Below are 20,241 nucleotides of genomic sequence, written 5' to 3'. Positions count from 1 at the left end.
GCCCTGCAGCGGTACTCCATTGTTTCACTTTCCCACATGGCTTTTGCCATTACATATATATATATTGACCATTTTGTGAAGAGATTGTCTGCTTCTAAGCCATCGTGCCGTGACCTAAAACGAAAGGAAGCCAGATTTTCTGTGAAAATGGCACTACTTTTGAACGTTATATGTATTTGAAGTTCGTGGAGAAGGAATACATACACCATATATATATATATATATATATATATATATATATATATATATATATATATATATAATATATATATATGGTGTATGTATTCCATTTTCACAGAAAATCTGCCTTCCTTTCGTTTTAGGTCACGGCTCGATGGCTTAGCAGCAGACAGTCTCTTCACAAAATGGTCAATGTAGCAGGGCAAGCACCTTGGCAGAAAGATTAGTTGTTGTGTGTGTCGTAATTTTTTAGATGTTTTAAAACCGAGTATTTAGGTTTTACAGCTGCTCGAAAGATTAAGAAGTCAAGTTAATTTACTAGTTCTTCACTGAAGAACTGAACAGGCGAAATTCTTCCAAGAAATATTAGATTTTATATTACTTTATGATGTGTATGTGTGAGTTCCCTTTGTTCCTTCTTAACGTTCCGATTGGTAGGAAAGACGTCCTCGCAAGCTTAATGCCACGTCCCACTTTTGTGTAGAGACGTAAATGGCCTTGATATTATCCCATCCTGACGCCATGAAGTTAACGAAGTCATGACAGTCAAATATGGGTGTCTAGGTTTTTAGGTTTGTGGAGGAAGCAGGCTTCCTACAAAAGTCATAACTTTTTATAGTAAAGTGTTAAATATGTCATACTTGTAACATAAGCGTACATAAGATGAAAACTTTTATTATTTTTTATATATTTATGATCTATATTTGTTAATTCCATGACAGTATATTTCCAGCATCGATTACCTAAGTTGTTGTTACGCCATGGTTCATTTTTGCATCAATCAATCAATCAATCTATGGGTTTAGTGAAAAATGGTCTTCTTGAAGTTCTGTGGATTGAAAGACTTTCTGGATCATAGAAGTCTTAAATCTTTTGTCATTTTTCATGGTTGGAACTCACTCTCTCTCTCTCTCTCTCTCTCTCTCTCTCTCTCTCTCTCTCTCTCTCTCTCTCTCTGCAAGCATGGTAAGTTTTCAGTTCAGTAAAGATAAACGCCAGGTTTTGCGTCCCAGACTTTTTTTTTTTTTATAACCTACATGCAACAGATGACAAATAATACTTGTCGATGTTTTACAACGTCATTCCTGATTATGAAATCGGAAAATTATGTAAGCAATAGAATTATAATTGCTATTATATTTTGTTAATGGAAATAGCTTACTCTAGTTATATGCGGATTTATTCCGATTATATATGTTGCCATGAAATTCACCACATGATGTTTCTTTTAAAAGAAACCGTAGATTCTTCCTGACTTATGTTGATCGTTCTAATGCAAATGTGTGATCTTATCTTGCTTACTTTTTCCTTCTCTTTCTCATCGCATTTGTTTCATATCCTTTCTCCCTCTCGGTCTCGCGTCACCAACCAATATGAAATGGAATTAATATTCCCCTAGGTGAGGGATTCGTGTCATTAGTCACCTGACCATTCAGAATGTCTTTAGTAATGGAAACAAATAACAGTATTTCAGTGCAATTGCTCTCCAATGGCCGAGGTGTTCCTGGGAAGTGCTTCAGTTAATCAAATATCAAAGAGATGGTGCAGCATCGAATAGCGACCTTTACCTGTATGCCAAAAGCAACCATTAAACTCAATTAGATTACTCTTCAGCTTAATAACATAAAAACAGCGGATGGCAGCTCGCCTACCGCTTACCGTCAGTACACCCAACTGTAAATGGGTTCCAGTTTCTGCTGTTGTCAGTAAATAGGCTCATAGGTTAGGGAACTCTTTCTTAAGACATGCTGAGAAATGGAAGACTATACTCTTCCGGGCCAGCTATATAGATGTTTAGATGTTCATATATTTAGAAGCGTGCCATTATTCGTTAGTGAACTGATTACATGCCAATAGGAAAACACGCATTGGATAATTGCATATGTAACGTTTTCGACCAATCTTGAATTTCCGTGAATTCGGACATTTTGTAGCCTTTGTTCTCTTCTTATCCTTTTAGGTGGCAGTCCCTCCTACCCGTCCTTTATTCCACAAAACTTCATGCTAATACAATCCACGTTTTCCCCCAGGGACAGTAAATAACAATGCCTCTATTCCAGGAGGGCGAGCCTCATCATTGCCCTCGCACATTAAAACTTTTCCCATAGAAGAGACTTCTACTCCGCAAGTTTACCAAGGCTCAATTACCTTTCTTCCTGCATCCAGTTTATGACTTCTTTCATTCAGCTATCTTCCGGAACTTCTCCAAGAGGCCGATAGGAGTGTAGTCCATCACCCATTCTTCCGCTATCCATTATACCATTCATCTTACCATAAGTAGGTCTTCCATTTCCCCTTCCCCAGGTGCTGTTTACGTAATCGTTTTCAGCTTTGTCGTAGCGCTGACACTCAATCTTTTTATAGCTCTGTAATTTCTACATCATATCTATCAAATATATCAAATAGAAATATCATTTATTGTTTTATATGCGATCTGTTTTCTTTATTCATTAACTCCTGACCTTTGCTCCACCCGAACTTTTTACAACAGGTTATCCGAACAAGGCATTAAATGTTTGACTTTGAAGATACAGCACGATCTGGTCTTAAACCTTCTGTCACGTGTACCTTGTCACTTTCCTGTCTTCGGGGCATATAGTACTCACCCGACCGTCACTTTCTCTGTATAAAAATGTTGACCTCTCGTAATAGACTACATCCACTCAGCACCTCATCAAGGCATTGAACTTATAAAGAGTTTTTTCCTGGTTAGGTAATATCATTTTCATAATATACCATGTGTATAGTTTCTCCATTACTTTTGCACTTTCATGAAGAATAGTTACCTTCCGCCTTCTTTTCGTCATCATTATTGTACACACACACACACACACACACACACATACACACACACACACACACACACACACACATATATATATATATATATATATATATATAAAATATATATATATATATATATATATATATATATATATAATGCAACAGCTGCCAGTATACTATACACTGTATTGTGTTAACAGTAAAATGGAATGCGAATATTAAACACTAATGGCAAGAGGCGCGAGTTTATGTAGAATGTCAAGCATATTTTAATGATAGATGTTCATTCTGGAAATTAATTAGGATGACTTATAAGCACAATATTTCATCTAAACTTATGAACGAAGAGACATTATGTCTGCACCCGTGCACCCGTGTATATATATATATATATATATATATATATATATATATATATATATATATATATATATATATATATATATATATATATATATATATATATATATATATATATATATATTTATTTATATATATTACGCGCTGTCAAAAGCACTACAAACACTACCGGAGTCGAGGTGGGTTGATGTTGTCTCCTAACCAACGAATTACCTGCGCGCGCGAAAGGTATTTCAGGGTGAGAGGCGACATGAACTTTTAGCCTCTCGCGGTAGTGTAGTAGGTAAAAGCTTCACTGACGTTCCTGGATTTGAAAGGATCCTGGGTTCGCGCCCCGATCCAGGCAAGTTTATTATCGAGAAAAAATTCCCCTTCGGTTAAGCATATATGAAAAATATATTAATTCCGAGGTAGAGCGAATTAGATATTAAAGGACATTGTAGCTCGATATATATATATATATATATATATATATATATATATATATATATATATATGTACATTATATATATATATATATATATATATATATATATATATATATATATATATATATATATATATATATATATATATATATATATATATTATATATATGTATATATATATATATATATGTATATATGATATATGTATGTATGTATATATATATATATATATATATATATATATATATATATATATATATATATTTGTTTGTGTGTGGTGCGCGCGCCCGCGTACGTGTGCAATCGTGAGTACCATATAGTAATTGTGAGCTTTGATTTCACTTCTATATATATATTGTTCATTAAAGGCACCATTTAATTAAAGCAGATGGAAGGAGGATGAGGAAATTTGCCACAGGTTAGCTGGACCACTGGCCGTTATTTCTAATAGCTTTACGAAATCCCTTGAATTTATTGCCTCTATTTTAATTCACGTCTCATGCGCGGTTTGACAAATGGCTCTCGCGGATTCAGGCAAATTGAAACAGCCGGTTTTCCTTTAAGAATTTGGTTCAACTTATTATCCTTATTTAAACCTTTTGTTTTTGTTTTTTTATTTGGTGGATGTTGTCTTGCGTTCTGTAATATCTCCAGTCTCATCAGTTAGAACTTTTTCTTTCTATTGACTGAAGTATTTAGGTCGATCGCTCAACTATAGGGCTGCAAATTGGTATGTTGATCCTTCACCATTAAATCATCAAATATATCACATTGCAGCTCTTTAGCCTTAGTGGTTTTTATTTTCTTTTAAGGGGGTCGTTTTCAAGGTAAGGACGTGTCCAAAAATTGAATTTTAGTTAACAACGGTTTTCGGTACTTTGAGGTCTATATTTTCAGATTTTGTTCTTGAAAATTATACTATAATATAAAACAATATTTAGCCATTGTTTTGACACTTATGTCGTCTGCTTGAAACGACTCGATATTCATCAGATTGGAATACCCTTGGGAAAATAAAAATGGTAATCAATTTATTACGGTTTCCCCTCGTCAGGAGTTTTCTATGTTTCTTAAGCGCAAACCACCCCTCAGAAAATGTAAAGTGTATAACCAAGCAATAATTTCCGATAAAGAAAAACATATATTTGTCTCCCATCCACTCTCTCTCATGTTAAATAGATAAAATAAGATAGATCAATATGAATACACACATACATACACACACACACATACACTAACACATTGTTAGATCTTTATAAAAAAAACGTTATTCCCAGAAACAAGCTTTTTTTGGCCCTCCAAAGCTTCACACCCCACAATATTCATTCAATTTCTTCATTCAAAAAGCATTTTATTATTTGAGTCTTTCTTTACAGAACGAACCTATATTGGTACCCCATTCTGAATATCATTTTTTATTTAATTCGCAGACAATATTAATATTCACAATGTAGTACCAAAAATATGTTCTACTTATAGAAAAAGACTCGGTGAATAAAATGCTTTCTAAATGAAGATAATCGGATGAAAATTGTGGTATGTGAAGCCTTTAGAATTTGAATGGGCTCTCATGGGACGTAACGATACTCTTAAGGTTAAAGTTATCCATGATCATACATCTGGCGCCGCTATAGGTATCAACAACACAGACCACCACCTGGCTGTGGATGAAAGTTTCATGGGCCGTGGCTGAGAGATTCACTCAGGAGTATTCGCTGTACAGAAAACTCGATTAAGCCGAAGAAACTTCGGCGCGTTGTTTACTCGTCTGTGATTGTACACGCCAGTGATTTAGCTATACCTGCTTCCTCTATCAACTGCTCTTCGGATGTTTGGTATTTGGCATGCAAAAGTATTAACACAGTTGCAAATCTGCATAATACTACTTGTTTAGACTTGAGAGCTCTATAAGCCTACGTATGCATATTTGTTTTTCAACGCTGATTTTCTTCGTTTGCTGTTACCATTTACCTGTATTCTCTCAAGACTTTCCCTATCAAAGCGTTATGTTTCTTTTTAGCTTTCAAGTAAAGAGAACTACTTTTAGTATACTGCATGTTGTAGCTTCACGTTGTCTGGTCATTGTTCCGAAGAGTGGCTGTTTTTTCGTCCCATAGGAGACTGACCCTTCTGCTTCAATAGTAAATAGTTTTAGACTTTTACATCTTTTTTTTTTCATGTTCTTTAGCCCCTAGCCTCTACAAAACCTAAGACCGGAAAGTTTTCGGATTTTATTTCCGTTGCAGACTTTCTAATGGAGATGTATTTTGTGGGTTATAGGGTGCGAGAAGAAACTATTACCTTATAGGCCATAAGAGAGATATATATTCTTTTTTCCTTCTTGTTTTGGAGAGAGATGTATTTTGCCTATCTCTGAAATAAACACACATAGATTTGTTGAATGGTTATTAGACTGCATTACCGGGCTGGCTAGCAGTAATGATTTACTGGTTTTTCTGGCTTATTTTCATTTGTTGTGAATGAATATGATGATATACGGTACGAGTGAAAAAAGAAAAAATTAAATTCCAGAAAAAAATACAGTAGAATTAGTCAGTACACACCTGACCTCAACAAACTTGTACTTGTGCCTCTATTTTAAATACCATCGTTCCTATATGAAAGGTTGTGGATATTGTGTTTGTATTATTCTTAGGATTTTCGAGTAGAAATGTATTTCACTTCCATTTATTCTGTTACATAGTAAATTTTTCAAATAATTCCTTTTCTGGCATTCCCTCTCAGGTAATCTGTCTTGGAAGTCAACACACAAAAGCTGGTAAATTTTCTTGACACTTGAGTTGTTATTTTTTTATCTCAAGTTCCTGAACTTCACAGTTTGGCCGCCTTGCTCTTGTTTCCGTGGATGCGCCTTTGGGGCCCATGCAGTCGTGCTTCACGCCCCCAACAGTGAGTGGTTTACTTCCTCCCTCACACATCGTCACTTGTTTAATTCGAGACCCCTTCTCATTAACTCTATCAGATATCTTTAATTTAGGCATTATTTTTTTGCTGGTGGTCCAGTCTGATTATTGTTACAAATTATTTATCCCGGTTTTAATGTCAAAATTTAAATATTCTTTATGTTAACTTAATGGCTGGCCTCTGACAGGCAGACGTTCTTTTCATCTTAGTTTTTACGAGGAAATTTGACATGTACATGGCTGTATCTTTTCCAGAGCAACAGTTTATCGTAATGTTTTTCCAATGTATCCTTACAAAGAAAAATTCAACAATGTTATTTGCTCGTATGTGTTAAAAATCATCATAAAATTTTGTAATTTCTTGCAGCAAAAGTATCATCATCATCATCACCTCCAACACCGTGCGACGCAAAGGACGCCCCGAAAAATGTCGCGTTTCCTCTTTCTTCTTCTTCTTCTTCTTCTTCAAACCCACAATTGTTGAAAAGGTTTTAGACTATATTTTCACAGGCGAAATTTCCTGTCATCTGATAGTTAACCCAGTCGTCTGTTGCGTGACTGAAAAAAAATCCCTCGTAAAATGTCTTTTGTAATAATATGTAATTCAGGTATTTATTGTGTGGAATTTGTAATATAATACCTCTTAAATGAGGGTTCATTTAATAGAGCTCATGTAGGTAACAGCTGAAAGATTAGCTTAATAACTCCATTGAGTTAGTGGGAACTTTAGGGCTTATCCAGTTAATGAAAACGAATATATCACTTCACCGTTTCCTCAGATTTCTTCCCTTCCTCCTTACAATGAAACCTTAATCTTGGTCATTCATTTTAATATCTAAAAGAACTGACACGTTTACCGAGTGGTCGCCAGACTTTTCAAATTAGGAGGGTTATGCATTTTATCCTTTATATTTCTATTTTATATTTAAATAGAAGTTGACCGTTGATAAACCACGGAGCATGAAGGAATTGTGTTAGGTACTATGGGTTCTGCGCGTGATACTGGAGATCAACATTGAAGATGTTCCAAGTTCCGCTTGGAACTGAAATAGAACGCAATGAAACCGGTAGGGAACTGCAGTCATGATCATCCTGATACTCGTTCATTGATCATTCATTCGGTAAGAAGTTGAATAGCTCCAGGCAACAAAAAGTAAACTCGTTTGCATATTCATGTGCATTGATCTCTTATAATATTGAGGTTATAAACATTTACACAAAACATATTATTTATTATTATTTCGGTAGCTGAAACCTATGCACATAGAACAAGCACAAAGGGTCCATTAACTTTAAATCCAAGCTTCCAGAGAATGTTGGTTTCAACCTCCCACCAGAGACCCCACACTGTGGCAGTAACTGATCATGACGCAGAGCCAGTGATTATTTCATAGACCTGGGGGAGGCGCAAACTCCCGACAGGTGATGACTAACGAAACTAGTAAACCAGGTTACCAGGTAAAATATTTCTCGATCAGTAAAATGATAAAAAAGGAATCCCCCCTCAAACGAATATTCAAGAACGGGAAATCTCGGCAGTCAAGTTAACTAAGAAAATCTCTAAAGGAAATCATTTCCAGTAACGAAATCTTACTAGCGGAATCTATACCTGGCTTCAAAAAACCGTGGAAGATATTACCAGAGAGGGCAATTCTGAAATCACAACTGATGACAAAATATTTAAAAGGTAATCCAGCTTTGTCCATTCTCAAGCATCGTGCCTCATACATCTGCAACATCCCCCGCTCGGCTGCCCCATCCTTTCGAAAAACCGTTTAGAACGTCAAAGGAATTAATCATATAGCATATCCTTTTCAACTTCCTGGAACTTCAGATGAGCATTTTATCGTCATATTCAAAGTTCTTATAAGAAATGCGCGCATTATACACATGGATTTGTATGCATATTTTAGTTACGTAATGAAAATTATATATATATATATATATATATATATATATATATATATATATATATATATATATATATATGTATATATTATATATATATATATATATATATATATATATATATATATAATTATATATATATATTATATATATAATATATATATATATATATATATATATATATATATATACATACATAAATGCAAATATATATATATCTTACGAGATAGTTTCTCGTATTTCATTTGGTAAGCATTAAGCCAAGCAGAAGGCAAACTAGGTCTGGTAACACATTCTCCTCTCTCTCTCTCTCTCTCAGACCCTGACAATAGCCTCTCTCTCTCTCTCTCTCTCTCTCTCTCTCTCTCTCTCTCTCTCTCTCCTCTGGCAACAGCCTTCCCTCTCTCTCTCTCCATTTCATCAGGTCATCAAATCAGAGTCGGAACTACAAGAATATACGTTTATTCAAAGCAAAGTATCAATTGAATAACTCAGATTCTTACAGGATAATTAATGGAATGATAACTTGTAGTTCAAGTAACTTGAATAACCCCCGGTAAATAAGTCTTAATCAGTAATAGTCAAACACCAATAATCTCCTCTCCAAAATATAGTTTCCTCCATACAGGACACAGCCATCCTCACTAGGACACTTAGTCCCCTCCATTAGATCTACCCGTTTAAAAGATAGGAGGGACACACTAATGAGCACACACAATTGTGAAGACAAAGTCAAAAGATCAAATGTAACAAAACATCTTTACAAAATGTCAAAATACAACTAAGCCACAACTTTGGCTAAAGCACAGTAACTCTTACCCATTGCAGCCTGGAATATCACACACAGAAACAAAAACACATTATAGAGCCATCCAGGCTCTCTCTCTCCCCGTACCTGTCTCCATCGTTCTGGCTAATACCTACCATTAAGAACGAACATAGCTCGTACACGTACAGAAAAACTCACGCCCTTCGTCAACGCCCCAGGTAACTGGTTGCAGCTAATTTTCAAAGGCACCTTGGACAAGCTCTCATGGCACTGATATGCTTAGGTAAGGAACTTTAACATCACACCACCCAAAAAAGAGTCATCAGCATTCTTAAGCTGTCGCCCGAACTCTCAGTCTCCAGGGAAGTTAAAAATGATGAATCTGTACATTCCCCCTTTTCACAGATTAGCTCGGCCACCATCTGGCTAGCCCCTGCCTTGCCACAGGGGCCACATAAAACAGCTCATATATATATATATATATATATATATATATAAATATATATATATATATATATATATATAAAACATTGCCGGCTCAAAACACAAAATATAGTAATAACTGCATGTCTCTGGCAGCACAAAGTAATGTCTATCATGCTTCATCTCCAAAAAACCCAACCAGGGCTATAATAACAATTGGATGTATAAACTTTTTTCTCCATCTTGAATCTCCCTCTTTGTCTGCAAATGCCTGCACAGACTCGTGACACACGCTGTAGAAAGGCAAAACGTCTCCCAGTGGAAGACATCCAATGTCTTCTGTAGACCCAAAAGCGCTGTAGAACTCTGTAGACTCGTAGAAACTCTCGTAATTAGGCATACGACAGCAACATCTCTGCAACGGCTGGTGGGCGTCTTTCTAGCTTCGGGGAACGACGATTAAGGTGTGTTTAAGTAAGTCAGTCAAGTCATCGGTCAATCAAAAAAGAATTAGCCCCAGACATACTTCTACCAAATAATGACCTCAAAAATTCCCAAAAATACTAACTGGATGTCTCCCAATTAACTCCATTTAATATGACCACTGAACTAATTTCTAATTTCAACTCATGAAGGAACTCCATATGGCTACTAAATCATAAGTCATTATCACAGCCCTGCAAAGAAAAAAAAAATATTAAGTTCTCTAACTTAATTCTCCAATAATAAAAAAAAACTTCACCAAATTCACACACCTACACATTTCAAACACACAAATTCTCACAAGTAAAAAAGAAAAGAAAAAAGTAATGAGCCCATAACAAACACGTAACAAGCCCAGCCCCAAAATTATCTTAAAAAATGTTCTCTCAAGCTCTGATATTTCAACAACCCACAAAATCAGTAAAAACTCTCCAATGTCTAACAGCAAAAACTCTTTTCACTGCCCATACAATTAATTTCCATGAGACTCAATATCAAACGCCCATTTATGCAATTCACAAACACCAACAAATTACATCTCCCGTCCAAAAAGAAATGCTATTTAAAGCTCAATCCCGATTACATCTTTCATAGGAAAAGGAAAAAAAAGAAAAATAAAAAAAGATAACAACAAGTGAACTTTCCCCATCACAAAGCACATAACATATGCATGATATACATAACCCCACATTTTCCCCATAAATGCCATATGTATAGTTACGAAATTTTGCCATCGCAACTTTTCATCTATCGGACATGGCCAGAAAGCAACCCCTTATCCGTGCATTTTCATGAAATGCTATGGTCAACATTTCCAGATATTGCAAAAACTGTGAGCAATCACCACTAGAGGACAAGACTCAGCAACCGGACTCATCACAGCATTTTCAGCAAAAATCCTCCTGCGAACACATCAGGTGCTCAAACTGCAGCATAAAAATGTCTAGTCAGACTCGCAACTTCAGAAACCCATGATTCTCAAAAAAATGTTCTCTACTGACACCAAGTAAGCACATTTCACAAAATTATCTCCAGGATATGACTAAGGTGCTCAAAAATTGTCTCAAAGACATAACTCTCACAAATGATACTGCCCAATTATATAAAAAAAATTATCACCTACTCGGGATAAAAACTACAGTAAACTCACAATTCAGCAATTATATGTCACCAAAAAAATAACCCACTGGTTAATATAAAAAATGCAACATCTCCATAGGGACTCGTAAGACTGCAATGCCTTAATGCAACTTGCCTCCAATAGGTCACGAAACCAAAAAGAACAACAGAACTCTTCTCTTGGTTCATAAAACTCCAGAAACTCAGCTCCAAAAATCATAACCACAAAAAAAAAGTCACCCTCAAAGATTAATTCCATCTCCATATATATATCACCATATTAATAATAACACCACTCCGGTGATGAAAAATATTTCCTCCATTTAATTAATAACCACACCACAACACCATATTCCCTCTTATTTCACCAATAATCACATGTTGATAAAACCACCACTCCAGCAATAAAAAATATTCACCTCTGTTTCGGCAAATAAAAAATACCTCTATTTCACCAATAACTCCATGTGGAATAAAACAAGTCTCCAAAAAATATTAAATCTCCAAGCAGGATAATCAAAAATAAAACTCCATCTCCAAAAAAATGCACTCAAAGCATCTAGCTGACACACTCAAAAATATTGCCCCATGTCTCCTCACAAAGGTGTCTCCATTTGCAACAAAACTGGCTGCAAAATAATTGAACTAAACAGCTCTCACCACATAAGCCTAAACTGTGGAATATCTCCAAAAAAAATCAAAAGTATCAAGTCTCCAAAAATATTATATCTCAAATTATATCTCCAATTCTCCAGGAAAATAACTCAATGTTATAGTCAAAAACTATGAACTCTCTGTTTAGCATAACTGCTGAAAAAGGGCAAAACTTGGCAAATAAAAATGCCCAGGAAATTCTAGAAAAAATCACCAGTGTGTCACAGCTCATCATAACAGAACTCCAAATTCAAAGTGTCTAAGCAAAGACTTCTCCATATGCACTACGACATAGGCCACTAGAAACTTAGCCAAGTTTCCTATCTCTGGCAAAGTTGTCACAAATACAACAAAGGTATTGGGGAAGAAACCCACAACTTCTGGAACACAAATATCCAGAAAAAAAAAAGATGTAGCGCCATTTTGTATACATTCGAAAAATGCAAAAATTCTCCCATAAATCTCTCTACAGCATCAAACAGCTGAAATTATAAACATATTCCCGAACAATGACTCCAAATCACGAACTGATATATTAAAAAATTCTCACAAACTGGAGAGAAAAATAAATTCAAACTCACCCATGATAAAAAAAACTTACGTCAGCGATGGCTAAAGGTACTGATAACTTTTCCCTGTGACTCACGTAGACTTCAAGCAATTTTCTGCTGAACTCACAAAAAAAAGAAAAACTAAAAAATGTGTCGTTAGTTCCTCCCAAATTAAAAAAAAAAAACATCACCACCCATGATAGCATTACAACACCCATGTTAGTATAAAAAAACCACCAATATCAGAACTATCAGTATCAGAAGCATCAGAATTTGCCAGTATCAGTAATATCATCAGATATTAGTAAATATCAGTACTCGCCCAATATTAGCACTCGCTAGTATCAGCAAAATTAGTACTCGCCCATTCACCGGCATCAAGTATCAGAATCATCAACTATCTGTACTCGCTAGTATCACCAAAATTGCTATCATCAAATCCACCAAAATCCACCAAAAATTGGTATCATCACCCATAAAATCATTGGCACATCTCCCAAAGAATTATTAACACCATGACTCCAACAGAATCCCCATAAAGTATGTCAAGTAATGATAATTCTACTTAAGTACCTCTCCCGTAAAATATTTCGAGTAATGAAAATGATAATTATTCTCTATAGTAATAATTCTCCTGCAAATATCTCAAGTAAGGGCATTAACACTGCCATTCCCCAGTATTTATCATATTGCCACACTCCAAAATCAACACCACTCACCACTAGGCAATTACAACCCCATTACCACTCCCGGGTATCATCATCCTTCAGCACCACCGGGCATCACCAGCTGACAACATCAGTCATCACCACTCAGCACCATTTTAAAGTAATCTCCTCAACACCAATCAAATCTCCATTAAAAAAACAATCTCTGTGTCCCTATTAATAATAATTCTCTCTAACATTGCATAAAAGCATTCTCCAAAGCATAAGGAAAACTTACACACATCCATATGAATTTCATTTCCTTTTTCTCTTCATTCAAGAGAAAGAAAAAATCTTTCTAAAAAAAACCCTACGGGCATCTCACATCATCTCCCCGTGGATATCAGCTGATTTCCTGGCATTGAAATTTCCTTATCCATGGCCAGACTCACCCCCAATACCCCGACATAAAGAAAAAAAAGAAGAAATCCACCCCCTCTAAATAAAAAAGAGCTCCACCCTCCCGGTCAAGCAATGCACCCCAAGGAAGACCACTACTACCCTCCCCTTGCAATACCCCTCCGTTTCGCTCAGCAGAAATTGCGCTGACCGTGTAAGAACAAGTGGGCGCTCTATCTCCAGGCAAAGAATGCAATTCAAGCAACAGTTTCGCATGTATAATCATATACACACGTATGTATTAAAACAAAGACGAACGCGTCTCCTCTAATATGTGCCAATAAAGAAACACATCACTTTCTACTCCAATGGGGGAAAAAAATGTGGTATTCTAAACCAATCCCATAACTCACAAAATTATTCATACACAAAGTAAAAAAAAATAATGTATCACACTCACAGCTTCAATGATGAGAGAAACCCCATGAATGTCAAACCAAATGCGCAGTAACACGCAAATACACACATACTTGCGTGTGTAATGACAACTCGATCCTCGAGCGGAAAAGACACTTGGTAGCACGCACTAAGAAAGAAACCTGATCAACCGACACCCTCGAGGTATCTCGCCCTGGCCAAAATGCTGAGCCTAGTTCAATTCTCCCGTCTCATTACTACAGCCAACAGACGGATATTTCTCATTCCCTCTCACATAGTAACTGAAATTTAACAATTTTCCACAATCAGACACTCTGAAAACAGCATTTTATAGCTGATACCTATCTCACAAAAGGCTTTTTCGTTCGACCAACACTGTACACCACTCTTACAAGATAGTTTCTCGCATTTCATTTGGTAAGCGTTAAGCCAAGCAGAAGGCAAACTAAGTCTAGTAACACATTCTCCACTCTCTCTCTCTCTCTCTCTCTCTCTCTCTCGTCTCTCGTCTCTCTCTCTCATCTCTCTCTCTCTCTCTCCTCTGGCACTAGCTCTCTCTCTCTCCTCTCATCATCAGGATCATGCATCAGAGTCGGAACTACAAAAATATATGTTTATTCAAAACAAAGTATCAATTGAATAACTCAGATTCTTACAGGATAATTAATGGAATGATAACTCGTAGTTCAAATAACTTAGATAACCCCTGGTAAATAATAGTCTTAATCAGTAATAGTCAAACACCAGACCTTTCCAAAATATAGTTTCCTCCATACAGGACACAGCCCCCCTCACTAGTACACTTAGTCCCCTCCACTAGATCTGCCTGTTTAAAAGATAGTAGGGACACACTAATGAGCACACACAATTGTAAAGACAAAGTCAAAAGATCAAATGAAACAGAACATCTTTACAAAATGTCAAAATACAACTAAGCCACAACTTTGGCTAAAGCACAGTAACTCTTACCCATTGCAGCCTGGAATATCACACACAGAAACAAAAACACATTATAGAGCCATCCAGGCTCTTTCTCACCTTGTAACTGTCTCCATCGTTCTGGCTAATACTTTCCATTAAGAACGGACATAGCTCGTACACGTACAGACAAACTCACGCCCTTCGTCAACGCCCCAGGTAACTGGTTGCAGCTAGTTTTTAAAGACACCTTGGACAAGCTCTCTTGGCACTGATATGCTTAGGTAAGGAACTTTAACATCACACCACCCAAAAAAAGTGTCATCAGCATTCTTAAGCTGTCGCCCGAACTCTCAGTCTCCAGGGAAGTTAAAAATGATGAATCTGTACATTCCCCTTTTTACACACACACACACACACATATATATATATATATATATATATATATATATATATATATATATATATATATATATATACTTACATTACATAAGTACAAACATGCATACAAATGCGTTAGCGCATTTCTGTATAAGAACTTAGTGTTATTGATTTAGTGATTATGAACCAGACCACAATGTATGGTTTACACATTGATTTTCCAGAGATCCAAGAGATTGAGAGAGAGAGAGAGAGAGAGAGAGAGAGAGAGAGGGGAGAGAGATAGTATATATATATATATATATATATATATATATATATATATATATATATATATATATATATATATATATATATATATCATCAATATTTTCTTCTTCCTTCATCTCTCAACTGTTCATATCAGATATTAATATTATCCCATTCTATATCGTTTATGAGACTTTTGTTCAGCAGCATCATATAACAAAAAGAGTCTATTATCTTCGGAATTTTTGATAATTTCAAATTAAATTAGTGTACAGCTTGTGTTACTCTCATCGGAGTTGACAACCCTTTCTGTCCCTTAGAAACATGTCTGTGATGAACAGTGTGGCGCAATAAATGGAAAATTATCTCTCTCTCTCTCTCTCTCTCTCTCTCTCTCTCTCTCTCTCTCTCTCTCTCTCTCTGAATGGTGAGTTTCGTTCCTTATCAAAACCACTCGCCTCTTATAGAAGTGCTGTTAAACGAAATTAAAATGATTTTAGTTTCTTGTCTGTTATTGTAAAAGCTGCGGGATTTGTTTTATAATAGTTATTATTTTTTTTAGTTAATGAGGGGACTGCTAATGCTACTGCTACTCAATATCATTATGGTCTTGGTATTGATTGTAGGCTGTTATTTGTTATTGTTTTTACATTAATTTGTAACGATTAACTCGTGAGATTTTGTACCTAACATTAATATTAATATTTCATAGTTACGATTTATAACATTATTTTTGCAAAGATTCCTTGATTAGATGAAGTGTTAATGCGTGATTTAATTTCATATTTGTTTTTGATACATTTAATGATTTGAAAACATCTACTCTTGAGGTGTTTTTATTATACATTGATAGAAAATCAAACTAGTAAGTAAGGGGAGAGAGAGAGAGAGTCTGTGTGTGTGTGTGTGTGTGTGTGTGTGTGTGTGTGTGTGTGTGTGTAGGAGTTGATCTGAATTTGTGAAACCATCTTCCTGTTTGGTAAGCGAGAAAGGAGAGCGATGAAGGGACACCCTTTGAAGCGCTTTTCCGTTACAATCGATGTTGTAACATCTCCATCTCAGACCATCGGTCCCTTGGGTCTCGGTGGATTCAGTTGAACACAAATTCAATGTTCTGTTGAAGCCTCCTCTCATATATGGGTCCGCACGCCGTACTGGGATGCTGTTAGAAGCTGCTTTTTTATGTAGTATGTAAATAACATACGGTGTCGTTCAACTGGTCCGTTCTAGACCAGTTGAACGACGCCCTTGTTATGAAGCATCCTGTGGTTCTAATAATGAAGTTGGTGTATTTTATTGAACTTTGTTGATTACTGATTTATTAGCCTCTTCGGTTGATTGCTGCCCCTGATTCGCCTTGGGCGTTCTTAATTTAGTTACTCGTAACGTTTGTGGCACAACACGTGTCTCGAGCATATTAAGCATCACAATATGCATTTGGTGACCGCAATGGTACTGTAGAAGAATAAGAAGAAGAAAGAAGGAAGAGAGGAGAGAGAGAGAGAGAAAGAGAATTGAATCGGACAATTATGTACCATCATCATAAACCAGAAAGGCCTCAGCAGGTAATCCTTACCCCGCCAGGTTCTTCTCTCTCTCCTCTCTCTCTTCTCTCTCTCTCTCTCTCTCTCTCTCTCTCTCTCTCTCTCGCATATCACAGCTGCGAGGGAAACTTTTCGGAGACCAGTTCATTACGGTTTGCAGACTTTTCCAGCGGGAAAAAAAATCTAACCTAAAGAGTCAAGTCTGACTTCCTTTGGGAACTTTTCCTAATTTATCACAGAGAAAATTACAGTAACCGACATACAATTAAGAAAGTTGGTAAGGTTGGTCCGTGAATATGTATACAGTTGTGTTTGCTCTTGTTTGTTTTATTTTATTAAAAAATAAGGTTTTATTGACAAGTTTAGTCCGCTAATTCCCATGGCAAGTAGTTACCCGGTGACCACGTACATTAGTATATATTTAGGGGAATATAAGCAAGTATTAACAAGTGACAACGTTACTCTTTGTAGTAATTTTTCTCCTATCTCCGTTAGTTTTGATTATAGAACAGTTGTTAATAACCGTCGACCCTGTGCATATATATGTGTATGTATATATATATCATATATATATATATATATATTATATATATATATATATATATATATATATATATATATATATAATACTGAAAGTGAAAAGGATACTAAAGAACTGGTACCAAGGTGTGTGCAGCTGTGTACAGATGGATGGCCAGCAAAGTGACTGATTCCCAGTTGGAAGGGATGTGTTATGTCACCCACCTTGTTTAACGCATATATTGACCACATAATGAGAAGAGTGATGAAGAATGAAAACAGAGGGGCTAGTATTGGTAAAGAAGTTTTTATGGATCTGGACTTTGATGATGTTGCATTGGTTGCTGATACGTTGCTGGTGTTGGTAGGTATTGTAATGAGGATGGAGACAAAGACGCCGAATTTTGGCTTAAACATCAGCACAAAGAAGAGTGAGATCATGGTTGTGAGCAGGTTGACAGTTGGGTGCACATGGAGGATATGACAATCAGAGGACAGGAACTCAAGCAAATTGAGAAGTTTGTATACTTGGGAAGTGTGGTAACAGCAGACGGGAGGCAAATTGAAGATATGCAAAGAAGAAAACTAGGAGCAGCAAGAGCTTTTGAGGTTCTGAGAAAAAACGTGTGGTCAAGGCATGAAATCAGCTTGAAAAACTAAGATGAGAACATTTAATGCAGTAGTACTACCAGTCCTTATGTATGGTTCGTCCACCTGGGCACTGACCAGAACAGAGGAGGGAAGGTTGGATGCTTTCGAGATGAAGCTGCTGAGGAGATTACTTGGCATTAAATGGGACGATTATGCTAGGAATGAAGGCATCAGGTTGAGACTGAGGCAAAGGCCAGTCAGTATAAGAACGAGGTGGACAGACCTAATTGTCAGAGATCTTGAGGATGAATTCTAGAACCTAGAGGAAGCAAGGGAAATGGCTCGGGATAGAGACAGATGGAAAGGAACTGTATCAACCTTATGCCACTGGGCAGTGGCGGGAAGATAAAGTAAAGTAAGTATATATTAATAATCGCTGCTATCGTCTCTATGCTTAGCGAAAACTAGGGGTCGAACTCACATCCACCAAGGAGGGGGAACCCAGTGATGACCAGTGACAGAGACAAGGGGAAGTTTTGGGTGCAATTTTGCAAAAGAATCGCGCCAGGTACCAAGATTATTAATTCTGTGGGGAATAGGCATTCTAGTAGTAGTTCTGTCCCCTTTTCATGAAAAATATTCCCTGTGCTCTGTTCTACTGGTTCTCAATTTTATTTCAACAATGTCGGGCACTCCCTACTTCAAAGAAGCCCTTTCCAGCGCCTGGGGGCTCATGGACGGAAAAACATCCAGGGAGAAAGCAATTGACTGTCAGTCATAGCTCAGTCAAGAAGCAAACAAAATGTCTGTCCTGTCAAGTCCCGAATTACGGGCCTTACTTACTTTGGAACTCTGCCACCAACTGGTATGGATTACAAGCTACCCGGACGACAAGCCGTCCCCTTTTGTTAACTGGAAACAGTGGATCATCTAGCCATTTTACAAATAATATTTCGTGGGAGCTATTTGTTTGAAATGTTATATCTTTCATGTTACATATTTAACTTTTTGTTTCTTATTTTTCATATTTTAATCCGTTGGTGAGGTGTCTGATAAAAGATGAAGCGCATATAGATAATTCTAATTTAAGCAGTAAGCTGAAGAAAACACAGCTCCTGTTATTATTATATGCCGACCTTATTCTTTCTTGCTCACTAACAGTGCCTTGTCGAATTATTCATGAACGGAAATTCTTGTTACCGTACTCTCATTGTGTAGACATGGACAATTATAGAAGACAGCACATCTCGGTGAGTTAGGGTTGTAATGGACTCGGATGCCATCTATCCAACCAAACCAAGCTCTCACTCATCACTTATTTTCTATAATAATTAGTTTCGTGAAAATGTGAAAACAGCGAGTGACTTCTTGCTGTCAGACTAATTACTTCTAATAGCTGAACAAACACAGTGAGTAACTGTTGCGCCAGTGATGCAAGTCGCATAATTATTATCCTCTTCATACGAGTAATTAATTTTGAAAGACCCGAACCATGGCAGGCTGTAACGTTGCGCTGCTGCTAATTACGTAACAAAGTTACACCCAAAACCAGCCGTCGTCCATTGACAATTTCACGTGCACTTATTGGATAAGGCCTCACCAGATTCTCTCTGGTCGCTGATCATTGCAGATGAAGTTTCCTGAATCATGAATGGGCAAAGAATCAGGCACAGGAAGTTAACAGTCGATGTTTTTAAAGACTATTGATGTAACTCTTTTCAGTCTTCTCACATTAATGCTACATCTATTTTCTATTCCCTTCCAGAGCCTGACCTCTGAAGTTATTATTCCTTTCCGGGAAGTGAGAAAATGATTAAATCATTTTTAGTGAAACTCTATCATAAGATAAATTAATACCTCCTTTGCTTGAAGAGCGGTTTAAGTTAAAACATCTATAATCCTTCGTCGTTCCAGAAACTGGTTCCAGTTAATTTGCAAATTTCCTAGAAGTTGGAAAAAGTCTCTCGGTTTT

Source organism: Macrobrachium nipponense, chromosome 3, assembly GCF_015104395.2.
Source record: "Macrobrachium nipponense isolate FS-2020 chromosome 3, ASM1510439v2, whole genome shotgun sequence".
In the NCBI taxonomy this organism is placed as follows: Eukaryota; Metazoa; Arthropoda; class Malacostraca; order Decapoda; family Palaemonidae; genus Macrobrachium; species Macrobrachium nipponense.
The sequence above is the reverse complement of the archived record's forward strand: the minus strand, read 5'-3'. Positions refer to the sequence as shown.